The sequence below is a fragment of the Hyaena hyaena genome, unplaced genomic scaffold, assembly GCF_003009895.1.
Source record: "Hyaena hyaena isolate Hyena2069 unplaced genomic scaffold, ASM300989v1 scaffold_27, whole genome shotgun sequence".
Lineage (NCBI taxonomy): Eukaryota > Metazoa > Chordata > Mammalia > Carnivora > Hyaenidae > Hyaena > Hyaena hyaena.
This window is the reverse complement of record NW_024080659.1, coordinates 2,770,180-2,790,714: the sequence shown is the minus strand read 5'-3', so window position 1 is coordinate 2,790,714 and position 20,535 is coordinate 2,770,180. Positions and strand designations below refer to the sequence as shown.

The following is a 20,535-nucleotide window of genomic DNA, read 5'->3' as shown; positions in this document are numbered from 1 at the left end:
CTGGAAGAACTGAGCCCCGAATGCCATGTGGGGTTTTTTTAAAATATATTTTCTATTTCTTTGTTTCCCATATGTGGTTAACACACAAACATGTAGTCTGATTAAGTGGTCTCATGTTACAAGGTCGTGAGGGATGCTGTCAGTATGCATATAGCCTTGAGGTTGCCTTGAGGGCATGTTCCTTATGGAGGGGACCCTACCATGACAGCACTCTACAGTGAAGGCCACAGTCACAAGCCTCACACAAGCCAGGAGCCACCAGTCAGCTTTGTAGAGTCCCACAACTATGTGAGCAACTGTCAAGGATCACTACTTTTCTGATAAAGTCTCTAGCACACAGGGGTCAAGCAACACCCAACAAAACAAAGAAATCTGGAGGAAGAAGGTAGGTAGGGAGATGATGGGTAGGCTAGGATCAAAGGTAGGGTAAAAGTGACCTACTGCTCTGGATGAGATTAATAGAAGATATCACATCTTGGGGTGCCTGGGTGGCTTAGTCGGTTAAGCATCCGACTTTCGCTTGGGTCATGATCTCGTGGTTCGTGGGTTCGAGCCCCGCGTCGGGCTCTGTGCTGACTGCCAGCTCAGAGCCTGGAGCCTGTTTCAGAGTCTGTATCTCCCTTTCTCTCTGACCCTCCCCTGCTCACGCTGTCTCTCTCTCTCTCCCCTAGAAATAAATAAAAATATTAAAAAAAAAAAAAAAAGAAGAAGATATCACATCTGTAAAACAAGAACAGAAACGCTATAAAAAAAATTCAGGGTCTAAAAAAGAACTCCTAGAATATACAAATATGAGAGCAGAGAGAAAAATGAGATTATTCAGCCTTAGGAAGGAAGGAGATTCTGACACATGCTACCACATGGATGAGCCCTGAGGACATTCTGCTGAGTGAAATAAGCCAGTCACAAAAGGACAAATACTGCATGGTTCCACTCATATGAGGTTCCTCAAGCCATCAAAGTCATAGTTAGAAAGAAGGGTGGCTGCCAGTGCTGGGGGAGCGGGAATGGGGAATTACAGATTAATGTGTATAGTTTCAGTTTGGGACAATAAAAAAGTCCCTGAGATTGACTCTAATAGTGTGAATATACTTAACACTGAACTGGACACTTAAAAATGATTAATGAGGTGCCCGGGTGGCTCAGTCGGTTAAGCATCCGTTTTCAGCTCAGGTCATGATCTTGGGGTTCATGAATTTGAGCCCCGTGTCAGGCTCTGTGCTGACAGCTCAGAGCTTGGAGCCTGCTTCGGATTCTGTGTCTTCCTCTCTCTCTGCCCCTCCCCTGCTGTCACACTCTCTCTCTCTCTCAAAAATAAATAAACATTAAAAAATTAAAAAAAAAAAAAGAGTTGGGGAAGAAAAAATGCCAAAAAATGAATATGCATTTAAAAAATAGTAATGTGGCAAATTTTATGTGTACTTTATCACAGTTAAAGGTTTGAAAAGTTCAAATGATGCAAAAAAATATGATGCACAAATGAAACATTTGAGAGATTTTAGAATATTACATTAAGTAAGACTCTCAGTAACCTGTGAAACAAAGAGATGGAAGAAAGGTGAAAAGAGATGATAACTAGGAGACCAGGCTAGGAGGAATACCAGAAAAAGAAAACAGAAAGTAAGAAATTACCAAAAAAAAATTCAAGAAAATAAGAACATGAATTATCTTATTGAAAGAGTACAAGGAGTACTCAGCATGGTGGAAAAAAAGAAAGATCCACATCAAGGCATATCGCCTTGAAATGTTTGAAAGCTGAGGACAACCAGAAGCTCCTACAAACTTCTGGAGAGGAAAAAAAAGTCACATACAAAGGACTGGAATTATTTCTTTTCACTGCAACACTGGAAACTAAAGACAATGGGTCAATGCCTACAAAATTATGAACACAATTTTATGACCTAAAATTTTATACCCAATGAAACTACCACATGTCAGAGTAAAAGAAAGATGTATGGTCATAAATTTTTTTTTGCTAGGTCATAAAATTTACCTGCCATGAACTCTTGCTCAGAAAGATAATGCAGAAACCAAAACAAGGAAGGAAAAAGAAAAAAAAAAAAGGAATAGGGCACAGGACACAGAAGATTAAAAAGAGAGGGAAGCAAAGAGAGAATAGTGAAGAGAGATCTCAGTTTGAGAGCTGTGTGCTAGGCACACAGGACAAAGCTGTGCTGGAGGAAGTCAGAAGGCTCCAGGAGAATTTCCTTAAGGTGAAACTAGGGGAATCTTTGACTCATATGATGTAAGGAGATATTTGATAAGGGTTTGGATAGAATAATGATTATTACATAAAAACTAAAGTAAAGAGGGGGCACCTGGGTGGCTCGGTCAGTTGAGCGTCTGACTTCAGCTCAGGTCATGATCTCATGGTTCGTGAATTCAAGCCTCACACTGGGCTCACTGCTATCAGCTCAGAGCCTGCCTCAGATCCTCTGTCCCCCTTCCTCTCTACCCCTCCCCAGCTCCCTCTCTCTCTCAAAAATGAATAAACATTAAATAAAGTAAATAAATAAATAAGTAAATAAATAAATTAATAAATTAATTAAAAGGTGTGGTAAATGATGTTTGTCACCATGGCACTGCTTTTATTTTACTGAGGTAAAATCCATATAAAATTCATATAAAGTTTACCCCTGAAACCACTTTGAAGTGTACAGTTTGGTGGCTTCTAGTGCATTCTCTGTGTTTTACAACTATTGCCACTCTCCAGTTCCAGAACATTTCATCACGCTAACGGGAGAAACCTTGTATCTACTAATAAGCAGTCCCTCCCCACACCCCCTGACCCCAACCCCTGGCAAATACCGTTCTTTTCTGTTTCTGTGGATTTTCCTGTTCTGTGTATTTTGTATAAATGCAATCATGTTAAGATGTGACATCTCGAATCTGCTTCCTTTCACTTAATACAATGTTTTCAAGGCACACATGTGTTGTGGCAAAGTGTCAGCACTTCATTCCACTGTTTGGCTGGATGACAGTCCACTATATAGATACACACATTTTCTTTGTCCATTCACGTCAGCACACGCGTATTCTGGCTGTTTCCTTTTTGGCTGTGTTACCTTTCGGTTATCGTGACGGTGCTGCCGTGAACATGCCCAGACGATATTGCTCGAACGCTTATTTTCAGTTCTTTTGCATAGACATGTAGGAGCGGAACTGCTACTTCATATGGTGCATCTGTGCTTAACTTACCAAGGAGGCCAAACTATTTTCCACAGAGGCTACCCCGTAGGAGAGTTGCAGTCTGTTCACATCAATGACATGACCTGTCATATTTTTCATTGGGGTTATCAGACTTTTCAGCTCCAGAATTTGTTTGGTCTCTTTTTACCACCCCCTTCTTTTTCAAAAAAATGTTTGTTTATTTTGAGAGAGAGAGTGTGCGTGCATAAGCATGAGTGTGTGTGAATAGGGGAGGGGCACAGTGAGAGGGAGAGAGAGAGAGAATCCCAAGCAGGCTCCATGCTGTCAGTGCAGTGCCCCATGTGGGTCTCGAACGCACAAACTGTAAGATCATGACCTGAGCCGAAAACAAGAGTCGACACTTCACTGACAGCCACCCAGGTGCCCTCTCCCCTTTTTACGCCTTCTATATGTTGATAGTCTCACTTTGTTCACAGATCCTGTTTCTGATTTACTGCAGTTCTTGACCATGGTTCCCTTGTGCATTCTGAACACAATTTAAGATGGTTTCAAGTCTTCATCCAGTAGGTCCAGCGTCTGGGCCTCCTCAGGGACAGTTCCCACTTTCCTGAATGGGTCCAACTTTCCTGTTTCTCTGCATGCTTGTGATTTCTTTGTTGAAAACTGGCATTTTGAGTATTCCAATGTGATGACTCTAGAAGCCGGTCCCTCTCCCCTCCACAGGGTTTACTGTTAGTCTGCAGTGGGGTGTTCATTTGGTGACTCTTCTGAACTAGTTCAGTGAAACTAATTCTTTGTCAAGAGTGACCACTGAAGTCTCTGTTTTGCTGGTTTAGTGACTGGCTAGTGATGCCACAGAGATGTCATTCACGGCCTGGGAGAAAACCTCTCGCAGCCTTTGCAGCCTGGCTCAGTGACGGGACACTCCTTTAGAGGCTCCCAGCTCTGCCTTTGGCTTCACTTCCTGTTTGTGCGGAGCCTGGAGTCAGAGCTTAGGGACTCATCAGGTCTTTTCTGGGTCCTTCTAGATTCTAGGGCTTTTCCCTGTCCCCACTCCCTGCCACGTACCTCCCTTCCCCTACTCTCTTCTCAGGCTTTTCCATCTGGCTTCACTTGTCCCAACTGCTATCAGTTACTCCGGAAGCAGGATTTTTAAATGCTCTTGAAACATGCCGTCTGGGAAGCCACCTCTGCCGGGGGGAAGCTCTTGTGCAGGCAAAGCCAAGGCAAACCCCGAAGCTGATCCTTTAGGGAACCATCAGACAGGTCAAAACACACCTCCTAGAGGAGTGCTGGCCGCCACCTGCGAGGCTCTTACTGACCTGGGAAGCAGAGAATGGTAACGGGAAGTTAAAATGGCGCGTGGCTCTCTTACAGGCTCGCTGTAGGTTTTTCCCCTTTCATTATGTGCTCCCCTGGCTGTTACAAGGTTTTGACTACATTCCAGGGTTATGAAAAGGCTGGTTCTGACCTGTTTTTTTTTTTTTTTCCACCTTATTAGTGCATTTGTAGAGGGAGGGGTTCTTGGATTTCCTTACTTCCCCGTTTTCGCTGATGTCCTGCTGGTACTGTTTCCAAGGGTGAGTGAGAGGACAGTCATTACGGATTGCTTTGGGCGACAACTCCCCGTCTGGGAGCCAGAAAGTTGTATATTTCAAGACAGCCTTGCAGGTCGTGTTGCGGATGTGATGTAGGTTCTGACAACCCCAGGCACTTGCACGAAATGGACTCGGCGGTGAGTCCCATGGGGAAGGAGGTGAGGTCGGGGCGCCTACTTCACTAGTCCAGTCAACAGGAGAGGCGGCTTCATTCTGAGGCCAACAACTCGGGTCGCAGGTTCCTGATTCTGCGTCTTCCTGATCATGAATGAATGCAGCCTCCTTGGCGGGCCAGTTCTGATATGAAGACTTTGGGAATCACCCCTAGAATCCCAGCCTAGCATATGTTTCTTGGAAACTCCTAACACTTCTATGAGCTGTATACCCTTACCAAATACATTTTTTTCTGTTTAAAGTAGCTGGAGTGGGGCACCTGGGTGGCTCAGTCAGTTAAGCATTTAACTTTGGCTCAGGTCATGATCTCGCGTTTCGTTAGTTTGAGCCCCGTGTCGGGCTCTGTGCTGACAACTCAGAGCCTGTAGCCTGCTTTGGATTCTGCATCTCCCTCTCTCTCTGCCCCTTCCCTGCTCACACTATCTCTCTCTTTCAAAAATAAATGAACATTAAAAAAAATTAGAAAACAAATAAAGCACCTGGAATGGATTCAGAAGGAAATTCAGATTGAACATTGCAAGGAACTTTTAAGGTCTATCAAAAGGACACTAGATAAATGTAAAGTGTTGCTTATACATACAAGGAAAATCCATGCAGGGGCGACAAATAATAAAATAGCCGTATATGTACTGACAGAAGGATGATCACAACATGTCAACTGGAAACACGCATCACATATCAACGTATGATTATATTTTTTTGAAGTTTCAATACTTGTATTTGTATATTGAAGGCACTGGTTCTCAACCAGGGGCAATCTTTCCCCTCCCTCTCCTGGTGGGGACATTTGTCAACATCTGGAGATATTCTTTGATTGTCTCGGCCAGGAGAGTGCAATGGCATCTAGTGGGTAGAGGCCAAGGATACAGCTAAACTCCTAAAATGCACAGCACAGCTCCCACAACAAAGAATTATCTGGCTTAAAATATCAAAGGTACCGAAGTGGAGAAATCTCGATTTAAAGAAAAATATCAACCTGTTACTAAAATAATACTTTTAGAGAGCAGAATTGAGCAACAGGGTAGGAATTATGTCATTGTTTATGAACAAATTAACATTTAATTTTCCCCCCAAGAATTAGGATTCTTTTTTTTTAATTGAAAAGATACAAATAAGGAATAAATAACACCATTTATTTCTAATAATAGAAGAATAAATGCTTAGTGCAAATATTCAGAAAACACCCAAGTAAAAGAGAAGATCAGTTATGATTCCTTTGTATGACCCTTTGTATGACCAGTTACGATCTTTTTGATCCTTAAGCAACAAAACCCAACAGGAACTAATTTAAGAAAAGTAGAAATCTGTTCCAAGGATTTTAATATCCCCCAGAAACTAAGGATATCCTAAAGGATGCTGCGAAGCACCTGGAATCAGGAGACTGGAAGGTGTCACATCTCTGTTTTATTACCTGGCATTCTCGCCATGGGTTTATTAAATTCTCTGTCTCTACAGACTTCCTCGACTTCTTTCCTGGTCAGTGCGGCCATGGGAGGGGTCTCCATGACCACCTCCAGCTCAGGTTCAGTGACTGGCCGGGGACGCAGAGCAATCACGAGGTAGCCACGTTCCCAAGCCACTCACGGATTTACTACTATTCATGGTTTTATTGCCGTGGAAGGATACAAAGCAAAATCGGCAAAGGTAAAAGCCACGGGAGGTAAAGCCTGGCAGAAACAAGGTACAAGCTTTCAAGAGTCCTCTTCCGGTGGAGTCACAGGACATGCTTAACCCCCCCCCTCCCCTAGCAATGACTTGTGACAACACGCACGAGGTGCTGTCCACCAAGGAGGCTCACTGGAGACTCGGGGCCCAGGGTTTTCACTGGGGGCTGGTCACAGGGGCACCCTCTGCCTAGCACACACCAGAACTCCAGACTCCCCGCAGAGGGGCAGGTGCTGAGCAGAAACCACTGTGGTTTCTGAGCCTCTCTGATCGGTTCTGGGAATGGTGAGAAGTCCCCCAAAACCCAAGTTACCAGACACAAGTTAAGGGCCAACCTCGCAAGCAGCCTTTGCCTGTTGCAGAAACATGGCGGCCAACAGCATGGAGTTCAGAGTAATCTTTCTCTCAGTTCTATGTCCAAGCTCCTGAGGAGAGGCTGACTGGCCCAGCTTAGGTTGGGTGCCCCCCCTTGGACGAATCAGCAGTGATCATGGCTGTGTCTTTGTTATCCCAAGTCCCTCCCCATCTGCTGTGCACACAGTTTTTATTACTCAAGATTTCCTATACCTGGACAGGCACACACACATGAGAGTAGGAAGGGGGGTTCTAGGCGTGCTGCTCACGGGATAAAACCCCAGGAAATACGGGTTGCTAGGAGCTGAATATATGTCCAGCACAACCTGGGAAGTAAAGCCTTTCATCTTTATTATTCACACAGAATCTGTTATTGCCTCAGGTTGTAAGAACGCCTGATGCCCTTTAAAACGTCTTCACAAGTCATCGTGTCTCATGAACAGCTGCAGAAGCAGAGACACTGGGTGAGAAAAAGCCCTCAAGAGAGTAGAGGCCAATAATGACATTCATCTTCCGCGGAGATCTATCTTTATAATGAAGTCAGGAAAAGAACCACTTTGATGACAATAAATAAATCAAAGCATTGTAACGTTCTTTGAATTGCACACGTAGCCCTCGAGAGAGCTGTCTCAAAAAAGAAAACAACAAACAGAGCTCCAAGTGGCCCGATATTTCACAGCCTGCCTGCTGCTGGATACGCGTATGTTAGTACTTGTCTGTGGGAACTCAGAGACAGAAAAACAGAAATTGCCGGCAACGTGGGTGTTCTCTCCAGATGCAAAATGAGATCTGTTTTAGGCGACACAAAGATTGCTTTTTTCTCTGACAGAGAAGAATATATAACTCCCAGCTCGTGGGTTAAGAACAGGCTCAAAGATGTCTGGCGGTGCTTTCACAGTGCCACAGCTATATCCCTCGCTGGCTGAACTCTCCTGGTACAAATTTAGAAATTATACGGATTCGGGTAAGTTCTCAAGTAAGTCTCTCGCTATCAAACACTTGTTTCTTGCTACCTGAAATCCAAGAACCAAACACGATTCGAGTAACAGAAGATACTTCTGAACCTGTGTATTCAAGGAAGGGGTTAGCCAACTTTTTCTGTCAAGGGCCAGATAGTAAGTAATTTTGGTCTGTAGGTCATGTAGCAAAAAGGGCTCTACTGTAACTACTCAGCTCTGCAGTTTAGGACAAAAGCAGTTATGGGCAATATGTAAATGGATGGTTGTAACTGTGTTTTATTTATAAAAACATGTGGTGGGCTGGATTTGGCCCCTGGGCTGCTATTGGCTTCTACATCAACCTGAGTTTGAGACTTAAATCTGGTATTGCAGGATCAGACATATATTATTACTATTTCAAATGGCAAAAGCTTTGATGATACAAAATGCTCACTTTTCTTTTTTTAAAAAAATTATTAACTTCGAGGGACAGAGAGAGAAGAGAAAGAGAATCCTAAGCATGGTTCGTAAGTTTGAGCCTGTGTCAGGCTCTGTGGTGACAGTGCACAGCCTGCTTGGGATTCTCTCTCTGTCCCTTCCCCTCTCACTCTCTGTCTGTCTCTCAAAATAAAATAAACTTAAAAAAAAAAAAAGATGTGCAGTGTTTTTTTTTTCATTGACTTGCTAACTGTCCCCTGGTTTTGAAATGACATGGCAGAGATGTGAATGGAATCAACCCTACTCTTCACGACTTGAGAGCCCATTTTTTACGCTGTAATTCCTCAGGTGTTCTGTTCTGCCACTTAAAAATTTTTCTCAGAAAGGATCTGGTTTAATTAGTGACTATAATACAACCATATGGCCTTTTCCCTCAGACTTTCTCCCCCAAATTTATATGTTTGATACAAAGAATATATTTGGGTTGTGAATCATAACAATAAAGTGAACACCTGTGAATCCCACCTCCCATATAAAAACTAGAGTACCAATACTTTGCATCCCTCTGTTTTACTATATTGTTTTATTTCAATTTTTAACATACAAGGTAGTATACGGGTATGTTATTTTAATGTTTATTTATTTATTTATTTATTTTTTTTTTAAATGTTTTATTTATTTCTAGGAGAGAGAGAGAGAGACAGCATGAACAGGGGAGGGTCAGAGAGAGAGGGAGTCACAGACTGAAACAGGCTCCAGGCTCTGAGCTGGCAGTCAGCACAGAGCCCGACGCGGGGCCCGAACCCACGAACCGCGAGATCATGACCTAAGCGAAAGTCGGACGCTTAACCGACTAAGCCACCCAGGCGCCCCAATGTTTATTTATTTTTAAAGGAGAGAGAGACAGAGCGTGAGTGGGGTAGGGGCAGAGAGGAGACAAAATCAGAAGCCAGCTCCAGGCTCTGAGCTGTCAGCACAGACGACGAGGGACTCAAACTCAGGAGCCAAGAAATCATGACCCGAGCTGAAGTCAGATGCTTAACCGACTGAGCCACCTAGGACCTCACGGGTAGGTCTTTTAAAGGTATATTTGCGGGGCGCCTGGGTGGCTTAGTCGGTTAAGCGTCCGACTTTCGCTTAGGTCATGATCTTGCGGTTCATGGGTTCGAGCCCCGCGTCGGGCTCTGTGCTGACTGCCAGCTCTGAGCCTGGAGGCTGTTTCAGAGTCTGTGACTCCCTCTCTCTCTGACCCTCCCCTGCTCACGTTGTCTCTCTCTCTCTCTCTCCTAGAAATAAATAAAAACATTAAAAAAAAAAAGGTATATTTGCTAAGATCTAAAATTTAAATTCCAGTTTCCTATGTGCCCCTATGTATTTCTTATCCATCATCTCCCTGATGCCGCACTTAAGCTCTTCTTATTGCCATTTAAAAAAATAATAGCTTTGGGCCCCTGGGTGGCTCAGTTGGCTAAGCCTCCGACTTTGGTTCAGGTCACGATCTCATGGTCACAATCTCTAAGTCCCACATGGGGCTCTGTGCTGACAGCTCAGAGCCTGGAGCCTGCTTTGGATTCTGTGTCTCCCTCTCTCTGCCCTTCCGTTGCTTGCTCTCTGTCTTTCTCAAAAATAAATAAACATTAAAAAAAATTTTTAAGTAATAGCTTTATTGAGATATAATTCGCATACTATAAAGTTACACCTTTTTGAAAATTTACAATTCAGTAGCTTGTAGTATATTCACAAGGTTGTGTAACCACCACTACTATCTAATTCCAGAACATTTTCATCAGTTCCAAAAGGAAGCCTTTTCTGTGACTGTGCCTAGTCACTCTCAATTCCCATCCCACAACCCCGACAATCACTAATCTGCTTTCTGACTCTGTGAATTTGCCTCCTCTGGACATGCCATATACATAGAATCATATAATATAAGGTTGGGTTTTTTTTTTCTTTTTTTGCATCTGGCTTCTTTCTTTAAAAAAAGAACAATCTTAAAAATAATTTTATTTGTTAAAAATTTACAGGCTCATTGTAGAAAATGAAACACTACTGGAAAGCATGAATAAATTTTAGTTTTTAGCCAGAGACACTCACTGTTAACATTTATATAACATTTATACAAATTTCTTTTGATAGAATTGGAATCATGCCAGACAGACTTTTAGAATCTGATTTTTTACTTGATGTAGCCTGCATAATTTTTCCAGTGCCTTTACATATATTTGCCCAAAGCATGATTTTTAAAGGCTTTAGAATATTCCATTGTATACACATAATATAATTTATTTAATTGATTCATCTCTTGTTAGAAATCTGTGTGATTTCCAGTTGTTTCAAAATTGGGCACCCTCCACACTGTTGGTGGGAATGTAAACTGGTGCAGCCCGTCTGGAAAAGTGTGGAGGTTCCTCAAAAAATTAATAGAACTCCCCTGTGACACAGCAATAGCACTGCTAGGAATTTACCCAAGGGATACAGGAGTGCTGATGCATAGAGGCACATGTACCCCAATGTTCATAGCAGCACTCTCAACAATAGCCATATCATGGAAAGAGCCTAAGTGTCCATCAACGGATGAATGGATCAAGAAGATGTGGTTTATCTATACCATGGAATACTACATGGCAATGAGAAAGAATGAAATCTGGCCATTTGTAGCAACATGGATGGAACTTGAGGCTGTTATGCTGAGCGAAATAAGTCAGGCAGAGAAAGACAGATACCATATGCTTCCACTTATAGGAGGATTAGGAGAAACTTAATGGAGGACCATGGGGGAGGAGAAGGGGAAAAATAGTTGGGGAGGCAAACCATGAGAGACTCTTGAATACTGAGAACAAACTGAGTGCTGATGGAGGTGGGGGGGTGGGGATGGGGGGGATGGGCATGGAGGAGGGCACTTGTGGATGAGCACTGGGTGTTATATGGAATCCAACTTGACAGTAAACTATGAAAGAAAAAAAACAAAAAAACCCCCAAAATGGTCTTATTTTAATTTTTTAAAGTTTAGTTATTTTGAGAGAGAAAGAGAGAGCATGCACACAAGCGGGGGGAGGACCAGTGAGAAAGAGAGAGACAGAGAGAGAGAGAGAGAATCCCAGTGCGGGGCTCAAACTCACGAACCAGGAGGTCATGACCTGAGATCCTGATTACACATTGCCACATTTCCCTCCCAAGAGGCATGATTCATCTACACTCCCACCAATGGTAGAGCTCATCACTGAGCCTCGGTGGCACAGTTGGCTGGGCGTCTGACTTTGGCTCAGGTCATGATGTCACAGTTTCTGGGTTTGAGCCCCGCGTCGGGCTCTGTGCTGACAGCTCAGAGCCTGGAGCCTGCTTCAGATTCTGTGTCTCCCTCTCTCTCTGTCTCTTCCCCATTCATATTCAGTCTCTCTCTGCCTCTCAAAAATAAATAAAACATTTTAAAAAAAGTTTCCCAATAGGGTAAGCCAAGAAATGGCATCTCCTTTTATTTGTATTTCTTTGATTATAAGTGAGACTGAACAACGCTTAGTTTACAATTTTCTTAGATAATTTTTGGCTATTTGTAACTATGATGCCCGTCAGTGATTAAAAAAAAATTTTTTTTTAACTTACAGGGAGTTCATGATATTGAGTTTAAGAACCTGCAGCATTGAAGGCTGTCAGAGCCTGTATGACAGAGAAGGTATCCCAAACTCTGGGAAGACGACATCATCGCTGTGATTCCCTCGCAGACCAGGGAGGACTGCAAGAGCACCCAGGGCAAAGGTGGGCGTGACTTGAGGTACAGCCACTGTCTCCCAGGGCATGGCAAACGCCCTTTCTTTTTGCCTAAACTCCCGTCCAGAAGCCCAGAGCCCTATTTCTGCTTAAAGTGAACCCATGATCTGCTCTCTAGTCTGGCCCCGGCCCACACTGTCCCCTGCCCGCCACACCCAGCTTCGCACGGCCTGCCTTCTGCCCCGACGCCTGTGCGCTGTCCCCTCTGCCCGGGATCCCTTCTCTGTCGTCTCCACAGCGCTGGCTCTTCCTGTCATTCTGGCCTGAAGGTACGCTTCCCCTCCTCAGACAGGACTTCCCAATCTGGAGTGTCCCCAGTTACCCCACACTGTCCCTCTCCATGCAGCCCTTGGGCCGTCTAGCCCTGGCCCTTCTCTTTGCTGTCTGTGTAGACCTGGCTGCTGATTGCAGTAGCCAGCAGGTGCTCAGTATATAGTTGCTGAGTATCTGCTTTTAGGAATCAATGAGTTTGGTGACACCCTCCCCATCCCAACCTTGGACTAACACTAGTCTGATCATCCCATGATCGATAGGGACCTAACTGTCTCAGGTCATAGCTGGAAGTGCCCCCACGATGTTCTCCTAGAAACTGCTTCAAATCAAAACTGCTGGGAGTCCCCTCCTGAGCTGCTGGCCTCGGCCCGATGCCACACGACTCCTGAGGTGACCGCAGGAGTCCAGGGTAGTTACCGCCGCCCCTGCAGCCACAACCAGGTCTCAGGCAGTGCTCCGCGTCCCACCCCTCTGGCCTCAGCGCTTGTGAAGTGAAATGAGAAGCCCCTCAAACTTTGATCCAGCCTTGGTTAGAATTAAAAGATAAAATGTGAATCACAGTGCTATGTAACGGGATGATCTGGGGTAAAAACACTCTTTCTTTTTTTTTTTTTTATAAAGTTTATTTTGAGAGAGAGAGCGCGCACATATGTAGGGGAGGGACAGAGAGAGAATCTCAAGCAGACAGCACTGTCAGCATGGAGGCCATGATGGGGCTTGAACTCATGAACTATGAGATCACGACCTGAGCCGAAATCAAAAGTTGGGCACTTAACTGACTGAGCTACCCAGGCGCTCCCGGGGAAAAAGCCGTCTTGTTGACAACCTAATTTTCTTATTAAATTATGTTATTTACACTGTCTTAGTAAACATGAGGAAGAGATGGTTCAAGGGTATTTATACACCAGTGACTACAGAAGGATTATGATGAAAAACACTAGTCTAGAAAGGGCGAAGGTCTTTGAGTTTAAACCATGGAGTTTCTGTTACTGTCAGAAATGTTATTTTAATCAGTTTCCTGAGAAGGAGTGAGGAGTGCCCGGGGTTATTCAACTATTCACCCAAAGTTTCTGGTTTAATCTCTCAGGAATCAAGCCTTTAACCATGAAGCATTCTCTGGCAACAAAGCTTATGAAAGAGTTTACAGGAAATAGCATTTACTTATCAACCTATAGAATATGTTATCAAAAAATGGACATTCACTGAAGCAGTAAATGAATTCCAGAGACTTGAGATAAATAACCCACTGTTCTCTCTCTTTATGTATGTATGGGGTAGATGCTTCTGGTTTGTCAGAAAGCTCTGGAATCATCAGGCCTATCCTTGTAGGGATTGAAATAGGGCCTCTAGGAAATCCAAATCTAACTCTGAAAGCTTGTCCATGGCGTCTGTGGGCCAGCTGGAACTTTCTAGAACTACGGCGGTTGGCTCCCTGAGGTCCTACCAATACCCAGAAAACACCATGGGGGGCGCCATGCAGTCGTGAAGTCAACCAATTTGGTGCTAGAGTGTCCTCTGTCATTTCTCTCCCTGTCCTGAAGCCCTCGGACCTCAGCTGGGCTAAGGATGGTCCCTGCCTTCCCTTCGCTGAGGGACCTGGCCACTCTGATAAATGTGTGGAATTCAGCCGTAAATCTCTGCAAAGTCCTCGTCCCTCCCAAGAAGCGTGACCAGGCGCAGTCACCCCACATGTACAGGTGGCGCCCGGGCTGTGTTCCCAGGATGCTGCCGTGCCCTGGCCAGTGGGGCCAACACTGGTGATTCAGCCAAGGTCAACACTGGTGACTCAACCAAGGTCACAGGGCAAATATAAAAGGATGAGTTCTGTCAACACCTTAAGTCAACTCAGTCAGCTTGGGAAGGCCAGTTCCATCCCGGGGCCTCCAGGGGGGACCCCAGCTGCCACTGTGATGTCCGAAGTCAGTTCACCAGGACTTCTGATCCACGAAGTGATGAGCTAATAGCTAAATTTGCAGTAATTCACAGCAACAGAAAACTAAAAGAGCGGGGTGGCTGGAGTCAGGGGGTGACAGAGAGAATTTCAGAGTTTTTCCTTAGGGTCAGATTACTTACTCTTCTTAGATGGTAAACCAGTGACATCTTTTCTTCTTCAGGCCATTGGTGTTGTGTTCCTGTTGTTCACATCCACCGTGTTTCTATTTTTTTTTTTTTAATGTGTATGTATTTATTTTGAGAGAGAACGCAAGCACACACACAAGTATATGCGGGAGGGGGCCAGAGGGGGAGAGAGAATCCCAAGCAGTCTCTGCACTATCAGTGCAGAGCCCAATGTGGGGCTCGATCCCACAACTCGTGAGAACATGACCTGAGCTGACATCAAGAGTGACTGCTTAACCGACTGAGCCACCCGGACGCCCCTGTGTTTCTAATTTTTTATAACACACAGGCTTTTGGCAAGTTGAAATCCAGAACTGTAAAGGGTTTTCTTAGGCGGAGGTGTGACTTTTCGATCTGAGGCTCTCAAGGCTGCCAGTATCTCAGAACCACCTGAGGCCGGGCCCCTGCTCATCTGATTATAATTCCTGAGATCTAGGGTCAGGCCCGGCATAGGTATTTCATAAAAGCTCCTCTGTGATTTAATGTGCAGTCAGCACTGACAACCAGGATTGTGGGCAGCAAAATTCCAAGACACCCTTATCTCTACTCCCTGTGTCACGGGGCAAAAGGATCTGCCAGATGTAATTAAACTTGCTATTGAACTAGCCCTAAAACAGGGCGATTCTGAGTAGGCCTAATCTCATCAATGGAGATTTGCCTAAAAAAAAATTTTTTTTTAATGTTTTATTTATTTTTGAGACTGAGAGTGTGAGCAGGGGAGGGACAGAGAGAGAGGGGAACAGAAGATCTGAAGCAGGCTCTGCACTAACACAGCTAGCCCAATGCGGGGCTCAAACTCATGAACTGTGAGATCATGACCTGAGCCAATGTCACATGTTCAACAAACTGAGCCACTAGGGCACCCTACCTGAGGTTTCATTTAAAGTAGAGTTTTCCCCGCTGGTGACAGAAGTCAGGGATACAAAAGCTTCAACATGAGTGGGATGGGATGGCCATTGGGGACCAAGGATGGAGGGGGCCATGTGGAAAGAATCTGAGCAGTCTCCATTGGTATGACCCTCAACTGAAAGCCAGCAAGGAAATGGGGACCTCAATCTTACAAACACAGGGAACCGTCACCAATCTGAAAGACACTGGGTGTGGATCCTTCCCCAGAGCCTCCAGGGGAGACCGTCGCTCAGCTGATACCTAGATTTCAAGCAACGTGGTGCTGGACTCCTGACCTGTATGAGCTGTGAGCTCCCAGGCAGGTGTTTTAAGTCCCTGAGTCTGTGGTAATTTGTCACACAGCAAAAGAAAATGACACCAGTGGCTTTCTAAGCAATAAAAATAATTGGCCATTTCCAGCCAAACTATTTTTAAATTATATTTCCTGTAGGAGTGAACCTGAATATCACTTTACATATTTCTTGCTACTATGACACCACTCTAATGTTTTAATTTGACACTTGGAACCTGGGGCCTTTAAAACCTTAAAACTCAGCCTGTTAAAACATGCCACAAGTTATGGATTCTAGCTTTTTTCCTTTTTTTATGTTTATTTATTTTTGAGAGTGAGAGTGAGAGCGAGAGCAAGAGAGAGAATGAGCAGGGGAGGAGCTGAAAGAGAGGGAGACACAGAATCCGAAGCAGGATCCAGGTTCCGAGCTGTCAGTACAGAGCCCGATGCGGGGCTCGAGCCCACGAACTGTGAGATCATGACCTGAGCTGCAGTTGGACATTTAACTGACTGAGCCACCCAGGCGCCCCTAGCTTTTGAGAGGGAGGTGAGATATGGTAATCCTCCACCTGTGCCTTCAACCAAATAACTCACCAGGGCTGGCCACACTGGCCAGGGCACGGCAGGGCTCTGGGAACACAGTCACGGTGCCACCTGCAGATATGGGGTGGCTGCGCCTGGTCATGCTTCTTGGGAGGGACGAGGACTTTGCAGAGATTTACAGCTGAATTCCACACATTTATCAGAGTGGCCAGGTCCCTCAACTAAGGGACGGCAGTGATCATCCCTAGCCGAGCTGAGGTCCGAGGGCTTCAGGACAGGGAGAGAAATGACAGAGGACACTCCAGCGCCAGGCTGGCTGACTTCATGACTGCATGGCGTCCCCCACGGTGTTTTCTGGGTATTGGTAGGACCTCAGCACTCTAACGCCTTAGTGCTAGAAAGTCCCAGTCTCCTTACTGCCATCAGTCAGGGACCTCTCTCAGCTCCGGATGTGCCCCCTTCACTTTCAGGCCCCCTGATGGTGCACTGAGTCCTTCTGATGCTTCAGAAGAAACTCCTGGCTTTTAAAGGTTCATGTATTAAGTCTACCCAGATAAGCTCCCTTTTGCCATAGGTATGTAGGAGATTATTTAGGGGTGAGGGTCACTGGGGGTCATTCTGGGAGTTCTGCCTATCATACCCACCATCTTGTGTTCTGGGCCCTTCAGATCCCTTCTGGTAATTACATGAGAGACGAAAATTTCCCCATCACAGCCCCAATGAGAGAACTGAAAACAGATTTAAAAAGGGGGACGTAGGGTTGTATGGGTCAGGCTGATCCTTGGCTACGGATGGAGAGCAATTTGCAGGGCCTTCCTAGAAGCCTGGCTTCAAACAAACAAACAAACAAACAATTCCAAGGAAATCTGAGCTGCGTAGATCATCTAGAAAGGTCTCTTTGCTGAGAGCCACTTCAAGCTCGGGGCGGGCCTCACTCTGGACAGAGGGCACGCTCATGCTACCAACACATCTGAGAGCTGAACCTCGGGGCTCAGCCGCAGGTCTGAACTGCTGCTCTAACTTTTCAGGGCTGTCACCCCATGTTGCTTAAGTTCCAACAAACACAGTCACTAATGTGATGATGTCCTCGTTCTGACCTTCCAAGCCTAGTACCTGGCTTGAGATAAACCTTGATGGAAACACACAGGTCCTCACTTTTGTCAGGTGAGGAGAGTCACCACTTAAATGTCACCTCCCTGACCTTCATGTGACAACGGTGTCCACACACCCAGTGATCCTAATCCCCCTTCTCTGAGTTTTCTCCATGGTACCCACCACCTTCCAATATAGCAGATTCTATACATTTTTTAAAAATTTTGTTTAACATTTATTCATTTAAAAAAATTTCTTTAATGTTTTATTTATTTCTGAGAGAGAGATAAAGACCGTGTGAACAGGGGAGGGTCAGAGAGCGAGGGAGGCACAGAATCTGAACCAGGCTCTAGGCTCTGAGCTGTCAGCATAGAGCCCGACGCGGGGCTCGAACCCATGAACCGTGAGATCATGACCTGAGCCGAAGTCGGACGCTTAACCGACTGAGCCCCTAATATTTATTCATTTTTGAGAGACAGAAAGAGAGACAGAGAGACAGACAAAGCATGAGTGGGGTAGGGGCAGAGAGAGAGGGAGACACAGAATCTGAAACAAGTTCCAGGCTCTGAGATGTCAGCACAGAGCCTGACGCAAGGCTCGAACTCATGGACGAGATCATCACTTGAGCTGAAGTTGGACGCCCAGCCACTGGAGCCACCCAGGCGCCACAGGTATTGTACTTTTAAGGTTTTAGTTGTCACCCTCGTGTGGGCAGAAGCTCCACTAGAGTAGAAATTCTGTTTGTTCGTCCCCTGCTGAATTCCCAGAGCCTGAAATATTATGTGGCCCTGAACAGGTCCCCTCACTGAAAATTCACTGAATTAATACAGGCAGAGTTTGGACGCAATCTCTGGGCTACCTTTCGGTGGGCTAAAACAGAACATTCTGTTATGTGGAAATGCACATGAGTACTGGTTTTCTGTCTTTCTAAACGAGCCATCTGAGCATTCTACAATTTATTTTTGGCTTCCTGAGTCGGAGAGGATGAGCTTTAGAAGGCTTAAGAGGCATCTCAGACAAACAGGTCTAGACCGAGGATATTTTCTGAGGAGTAAATAAATCAGAGACATATGACTTATGCTTCCCTCTAAACTTACACAGATTTAATGATGAATGAAAATTACTCTTCAGGCAGAATGACCTTTGGGCTTTGTGAAGCATAAAATGCTTTGAAAACCAGTTCATGATGTTCGTTCACAAGACAAAACAAAAAAATCACTACAGTGGGAAATACTATTCTCCCTCTTGTGACGGGAAAGGTCTTACCATATAATCTCACCCTGCAACCTAATTATAACAACGTTAGGTGCCCAAGGGCCGATTCCTTCTGGAAATCTGAACTGTCTTTCTTATCCATCTAGCACTTCCCTCCATCCATTTCTGTGAGGTGGGGAAAGGACAGTGCAGTCAAGCATTAGTGGCTGCAAGTGGCTTGGCCACAGCCAAGACCTCGTTCCCGGCCTTTGTCCGCTTTGGTCCCCTGTTATCGCTCCGACTCCCCCTACCCTGAAGCCTCCCGGGATCAGCTTTCTCTCCCCCACTCCTCACTTCTCCATTTCCCCGGCAGCGTGGCTGACATGCCGAGGGGCGCTGTCATTAGGATGGCCTTCCTTTCTGGGGTGGTTTCAAGCCCTGGAAAGGGCTGAAGCAGACAGTGCGGAGAGCAGCCAGAAGATGAAACAATGGGTGGGAAGCAAGACTGCCCTCTGGGAGTCTCCATTATTGGTCATTAACTGGACTAATTTTTTGCTTTTTCTTTTTGGGTGGAAAACGGGGGAAAAAAGAAAAGGTAAAGTCAAAGACACAAAACACTTATGTTCTTGGGTAAAGTCGGGTTTGAAGCCCCGTGGCTGCTGCCATTACGACTATCCCAGCCCTGTTGCTGCTTAACCACCTGGGCTGGTTCCTGGCCAAGGCCTTGTTTTCTTGCTGCTTCTTTCTTTTTCTATCCCAGCCACCCTCAAAGCTTGAGGCAGGGGAGGGAGTGTTGTGGTGCCAGCATCTTCCAAATTTTTAGCAAAGTGGGGTAAGGGGAGAGGAAGGCAGGGCCTGAGTGGAGAATGGGGAGGAGAAGCCTATTTTATTTTTATTAAAAATTTTTTTTATTTATGTAATCTCTGTACCCAATGTGGGGCTCAAACTCATGATCCCATGATCAAGAGTCACATGCTCTGGCAACGAGAAAGAATGAAATCTGGCCATGTGTAGCAACATGGATGGACCTTGAGGGTGTTATGCTGAGCGAAATAAGTCAGGCAGAGAAGGACAAATACCATATGTTTGTATGTATAGGAGGATCAGGAGGAACTTAACAGAGGACCGTGGGGGAGAAGAAGGGGGGAAATACTGGGGGAAAGGGAGAGAGGCAAACCATGAGAGACTCTTAAATGCTGAGAACAAACTGAGGACTGACGGGTGTGGGGGGGGAGTGGGGGTCATGGGCATGGAGGAGGGCACTTGTGGGGATGAGTACTGGGTGTTTTATGGAAACCAACTTGACAATAAACTATTTAAAAAATGCAAAAAAAAAAAAAAGTCACATGCTCTACCAACTGAGCCACCCAGGCGCCCTAGAGATGACAATTTTAAAGGGGGTGGCTATTTAATGAGAAAAGTAACACAATCCAACGTGTAGAAGAAAGCACTGGAGAATATTTTCATGTCCTTGGAACAAAGATTTCAACAGGATGCAAAAAGCACTAACTGCTGGGAAAAAGACCGATACATTGGGCTTAACTAAAATTAACAACTTTGTTCCACAAAAAGGTGAAAATTCAAGCCACCCTGGGAGGAGATATTTGCAATACATCTATTTGACAAAGGACGGGCATCCACAACACATAAAGAGCTCCTAGAAGTAACATGGGAAAGAAAGACCATAAGGCACGTGAGACCTAAATGAGACCGTAGAGCACATCCCATAGGGGACTACTCAAATGTCCAGTTAGCATACAGAAAAGTTCTCCGCCTCATTGGCTGGCAAGGAAGCGCAAATCCCAACCACAATGGGATGCCACTACACACTTGTACAAAACAGGGATGACATGGAGAAACAGATCTCCCATTACTTGCTGGTGGGAGGTAAAACGGCACAACTGCTGGAGAAATCTGTTCGGCACCCTCTGCTGTGCCTGAATATTTGCATCCCCAATGGCCCAGTAACTCCATTTCTAGGCATAGATCCAGAAAGAACGAGCACACGTGTGTTCCGAGTGACTCGCACAAGAACACACCGGCACTATTACAA

At 45.2% G+C, this 20,535-nt stretch overlaps 1 protein-coding gene across 2 annotated transcripts in view; it reads right to left on the bottom strand.

Annotated features, from left to right (window-relative positions):
- SPECC1 (sperm antigen with calponin homology and coiled-coil domains 1) overlaps window positions 1-20,535 on the bottom strand; it is a 287,606-nt gene that overhangs the window by 38,373 nt on the left and 228,698 nt on the right. The gene's annotated exons all lie outside the window — the stretch shown is intronic.